Source organism: Jaculus jaculus, chromosome 3 (assembly GCF_020740685.1).
Source record: "Jaculus jaculus isolate mJacJac1 chromosome 3, mJacJac1.mat.Y.cur, whole genome shotgun sequence".
In the NCBI taxonomy this organism is placed as follows: Eukaryota; Metazoa; Chordata; class Mammalia; order Rodentia; family Dipodidae; genus Jaculus; species Jaculus jaculus.
In genome coordinates, this window is record NC_059104.1 from 120086513 (window position 1) to 120092662 (window position 6150).

General features: G+C 38.4%; 1 pseudogene; it reads left to right on the forward strand.

Annotated features, from left to right (window-relative positions):
• Window positions 1–1693: 1693 nt before the first annotated feature.
• LOC101605137 lies at window positions 1694–2000 on the forward strand (annotated as a pseudogene).
• The last annotated feature ends 4150 nt before the right edge of the window (window positions 2001–6150 follow it).

Below are 6150 nucleotides of genomic sequence, written 5' to 3' on the forward strand. Positions count from 1 at the left end.
AGGAGGCACAGAGCACCCAAGAAGTCCTGAAGGAAGAGGAAGTAGACTGTGAAATTCACAAATATAATTATCAACTTAATAGTGTGTGCATTCCGTTCTGATTGGTGTATAATCACTTAACTAATAGAAAGAAACTAATTTGCCATTATAGCTGTTTTGAGATTACATTTAAAGGCAAAATCACAGTGCGCTGGGAATTGCAGCACAGACCTACTCATTGACTGGATGTTAACTTTAAAAGAAAAGGATACTTCTCTCTCATTTCCCCATTAATAGTTGCTACAAACAGTAACTAAACATGAAATTAGCACTGAAGTCTTGAAACAGCAATGACTACATGGATGTATTGGCATGTTACTGGTCTTTTGCAAAGATCAAAGGTTAAGAGGCCATTACTAAACTTTAGTGAAGCCTTGCTTATGGAATTAGTCTTTACTGAGCTAAATAATGAAAATCCTAATCACAACTGATCCAAAGAAATGAAAATGCTGACAAAATTCCTTTGTATTCACTTTGTGGTTAACAAGGAAATAGATCTGTTCAGGAGTCTTTATATCCTTTTGAGTATAGAACATTAGGTCAGAATTTTAACAAATAAAGGGTTATGATAAACAAGATGGACACAGTATCATACCCTCATTATTTGGTTGTGATTAATTTATGTAGACTGATATGATCAGTAATTATTCCTATCTATATGTATGCAGTGGCATCTCATTAAATCTGTAGTATAAAGTAAAATATTTCAAACTTACCCATATGAACATTTTTGAGCCAAATAATTATGTTATGAAGATGCTGCCCTACACCCCGTAGGTCAGATTTTTAGCATCATTCCTAGGCTGCGCCCTCTAGTACACATACTCCTAACTCACAAGTTTGAACAACTAAAATACTTCTGAATAGTGCTTAACGCCCCCTGGGTGACAAATCAGCCCCTAGTTAAGACTAAATAAGACAACATAACCTTAGCGGAACTCACCAGTCAAGAGAGAAGTACCACTGCATATAGCATTAGAAGATAAGTTTCCAACCCTAAAAGCCCAGACATTTTTGCACTCATTTTCTTCTTACATATGTTCAACACTATAATTTGGGCATGGGGGAGCATGATAACTTAATGATACTTCCTCCTAATCTTTAAAGAAACTAATTCAGTTAAACAGAGAATAAGAAGGCTTGTAACTCTTCTTATTCTTTTTCTTTTTCCCTCCTTGGTGACAGCACAAAAACAGGATTTAAAGGAGAGAAACAACTGGCTTGAGTCATCCTCATGGATCCTCAGACGCAATGGTCAAGTGGGAAGGTTACTGCAGGAAGTTGTTGTGGTTTCCCTAGCTGAAGGACTCCTCAAACTCTATCTGGCCAAACCACATGTGAGGAAACAAGCCTTGGAGGTGGAACTACTCCAGCACTATAGCTCTAGTGGTAAAGCTAAAAGGCAGGTATGTGACCCTCTGATTCCTCCTTTTCTGGAAATGTTTCTGAAACAAATAGTTAATATCACCTGGGAAGTTCTTGACCCTATTACCCAGTAGCATCCATAGTTTCATAATTAGTCTTGGGAAAGAGACACAGAAAAAGGTATTAGGCCAGGCGGAGCATGGGGGCGGCTGCGGAGGGTGTCTGGGTGATGTGACACGAGCAGCCAGCTGGAGGATGCCCTGTGGAGACAGACATCAATTAGCTCTGTCCGGACATGTTCTCCAAAATGGCCATGTACCTGACTGGGGAACTGACAGCCACCAGTGAAGACTATAAGCTCCTGGAAAATATGAATAAACTAACCAGCTTGAAGTACCTTGGAATGAAAGATATTGCTATAAACATTAGTAGAAACTTAAAGGACTTAAACCAGAAATGTGCTGAACTGCAACTATATCTGGATCAGATCAATGTTCATTGAGGAGCAGGTAGCAGCTCTGGAGCAGGCAGCCTACAAGTTGGATGCTTATTCAAAAAAACTGGAAGCCAAGTGCAAGAAGTTGGAGAAGCGATGAAAGACCTACTTCAATGGATAAAGTGTTTTGTTTTTTTTTTTTGTAAATATGGAATTAATATCAATTGAATCCTGAGGCTGATGAACTGACACACGTCCTCAAAAGGAAACTATACCAGTCATCCCAGGGACATCTGAATGCTGGATAAACTGGAGGACTGGGTGCTCGTGAGCCTCCTTTGAGGCAGTATCCCACAAAAGTTCACACTTATAACTACCTTTTACTTGAATGGCTTCATCATCCGTTCAAGACTGAGACTCAGTGTTCAGGGTATACCCAGGCTTGCCAGTAGAATCAAATGAGAGCAACTGTTTTCTGGAGGTGTTGATTACTACATTATTTTCTTAAATGGCTGGCTTGTTGTTTTCTATTAATGATGATAATGATTATTAACAAGATTCTAAATTAAAAAAGGAAAACAAAAAAAGAGGTCATATGTCTCTGAAAAAGTACATTGAAAAATTAGCACATCACTATATTCCAATAATAAGCCTAAAGATTATATTTTTTCCCAATTTATGTCATACAGGAGCAACTTTATTCTTTGGGGAAATAAGCAAAAAAAAATACTTTCCATGTTCTCTTTACTCTCTGTTTCTCAGACATACAATGATGAAAAATAGCAAATCAAATAAGAATAAGTAAATTATGATTCACAACTTAACTGCTCTTTGAAATCACTTGCTGAACCCAGCCACCATCCAAGGAATATAAAAGAATTATGTCAGGTATGAGGCTTGGAAATCTGTCATTTTAAAGCTCAAATAAATGGTCTGGTTTGAGCTCCAAACTGGGTATCAATGAGTTTATCATCCAAGGGCCTTTTAAAATTCCTTCTAATCTAAAATTCCCTCATTATGTGTATCTAAACACACTTGAGTGGCATTTTACAATAGTGTCAAACTTGAGGAATTACATAGGAATGTAATGTCTCTCTGTCTTCACAATTACACCTGGGTGCAGGGGTGTCACTGGAAAGAAGGAATATTGCAGACTGAAAATGAAAAGACACTTGCATCATGAAACCATCTTCTAGGGGGTGTCATCTTGAGTTATCAAGAAGGGAAAGGATTAAATATCATAAATTGTGTTTTTGCTAGAAAGTGATATAGTACTTATGCATGTACTAAATCTTTTTCAGATCCATATGTATATGAATGTATATGCAATACCAAGGACTAGACCAAGGACACTGCATATGCTAGGCAAGTACTATACCACTGAGCTACATTCCCTTTGTACATTACTGTCCAATAGAGAATAAACATCTTGAAGGACAACAGGAAGGTGGCAAGGAGGACTAGTTGATTATGGGAAACTTTAAATAGATGTCAGGGCATAGAGAAAAGATATAGGTCTTGGAATTAGATAGACTGAAGTTAAAACTCCAAATGTTCTTCACATATACATGGCAGAAACATCTCATAGCCACATCCCCCCCCCCTCTTTCTCTGTCTCTCTCCACACACATAAATACACTCCCCAGTAAAAAGATTAATAATGACACTTTTGTAGCACAGCACTTACAGACAGGAAATGCTCAGAGGGTTATATTGATGCATGCCAGCAAAAGCCCCCACACATGGCTGCTATACAAGCTAATGTCAGTGTGACCACAAGCATATCAATGCAAAGAAAGTGTACCATGTGCATGATTGTGTTTTGAGTGGGAAAAATAGCCAGGAAATGTCCATAACATTTTTAAGGCAAATCTCTTATGCAAAAGTCAGGGTTTGTTTTTTTTTTTTAAAAAAGAGCTTTTTATGACCCAAAGTCATAAACATCTTTTGTGAGTTAAAAGCCAAGGCTCCAAGCAGCCACAAGCTCTCTATGTAACTGTTAGATTTACAAGTATAAGATAAGGTGAGCCTGCAGAAGAGCTAGCCACAAACTAACTGCCAGCCACAGCCAAACACCTTCTAATATGAGGAAAAGTCCTTTTCAGGCACTAAAATCCATTTAGCACTACTGTCATAGACCAAAGTCTGCAAACAAAATTATTTCCAAGGTCACCTGAGCCAGCTACCATCCTAGCTATATCTCTACAATGGATGAAGTCTGTCTTGACAGCTATCTGCTGCCATTTCTGCCTTTATGTAATTTTTCTGATACCCTCTCTCCACTTCAAAACTAAGCTTTTATTGAGTGCCCATTATGTACAAGATGCTGTTAGAGAGAAACAAAGATGAATAAGCCTTGGGCATTGACCTCAATATATCCACAATACCCAAACAGATAATGACAGAACAAAGTGAGAAATATCTAAGAGAAAAGAACTGAAGTCAGACCAAGAAAGGAGCTTAACTCTGCCAAGGAAATCCATCAAGCATCATAGAGGAGAGAAAGACATGAAAGGATCAATATGTGCTTATGTCACACAGAGTGGGGGAAAAAGAACCAGACAGTAGTCCCATGGTGGGAGCTATGCTTGAGGGACTGATCACATTCTATGCAGTATAGGAGAGCGACACACTGTGAGACAAGAAAAGCACTTTGGAGAAAGATTGTCAAAATCTTAGATATCTATCTTTAGACATTCATTCACAGTTTCTACCTTTTTGTTCATTCCCATATGATCATGCCCAACATGATGTGTAGCCCATGGTTGCCACTGAGCACAGCTCTTTGTAGTGTCCTTAGGCAAGTCTTCACTTCTTAATGCTTCCATTGCCAAAGGATTCCCAGTATTTGGGCTCTGATTTTTCAGAGAGTAACTTCTATAGCACTAGAAAGGCTATTGGACCTTTGCTATTTTGCTTTTTCCTTTAATTATTCTTTTTGAGACACAGCCTCCTATATCCCAGACTGGCCTCAAACTCACTATGTAGCTGAAGATCACCATGAACTCTGAGCCTTCTAACTCTACCTCCTGCACATTAGGATTAGGATCGTACATGCACCACCATTCCTGGTTTATGTGATGCTACCTAGGAATGAAACCCAGAGTTTCATGTATATAGGCAAACAGCCTACCAACTGAATAGAATCCCCACCCACTGACTTTTATGTTTTCGAGTGGGCTTATGTGGACCCAAATAGTAAAATTGTAATGGAAAATGTTAAAGCAAAATGATTCTACCATTCTCAACTATTCTGAGGGGTCACTTCTTTCCGCCACTTATCTGTACCTCTAAACTAGAATAGCAGAAGTCAACTGTGTGCCTGCCCACCACTCTGATCTCTGCTTGATTTCTACTAGAAGCCACATCAATGTTCACAGCAGTTCAAAAGGCTCCTCCTCGCTCATGCTATGCATTCACATGACACATGAAATTCATAAATAGGACACACTCCCAAATGGAGCCAACCCAATGGGATGAAGCATAAATAAACACGGCCTGAGACTTGGTAAGGTTAGTGGGATGCTGCATGTTATCTCTAGCCCTTTTCCAAACATATGAAAGCAATTGAAATGAAAGCAATCCTGTTGTTGTAAATAGAAATAACCTGGGACCCATCCTAACTTGTATAATAAGGAAATTATTTGTGAACATTCCTACTTAGTTACCTCTATTACATCACATATGGGATGTTCTCCTAAGTGATCCTGGCACTGTAGTGTGATCAGCTTCCATCCTAGAGAACCACTGTCTAAGTTTTCAACTAAGAAATAAAGGCTTACACTTGTTGGTAGTACACTACATGTCAGTAATGCAAAATTGTCCAGCTAAGTCTTAAGATTATCCAGGAGATACATTCCAAGATATCTAGTAGATTCTTGCAACCACATGTTGTATCATACTCTATAACTAAATGTCTTTTCTATCTTAACTAAGCACTGTGGAGATAATATACAGTTTGAAGACAGAAACACCAACATGAATTTTCCTTCTTCACAATTTTACAGAAGACTCATTCTTAGCATAGACCTTAGCAACCTTGGTCACAATGTTTATTTGTCTGTTTGTTTTGTTTTGTTTTTTCTTAAGTCAAGAATTTTCTCCTTTCTTAAAGGAAGTACTTAACAACAAACCCAAATTTCTAGGATTTCTAGTCCCATGTTTGGTGCCACTACTACTAAGGGGAATAGTTAATATAGGCCTTGCAACATTAAGACAGTCCACTGAAAAGCAAAATGTCTGCTGAGTGACTAAGGGGAAGGTAATGTCCAAAAAGTAAATATTCTGGACAAAGAAGCGACTCACCTCCT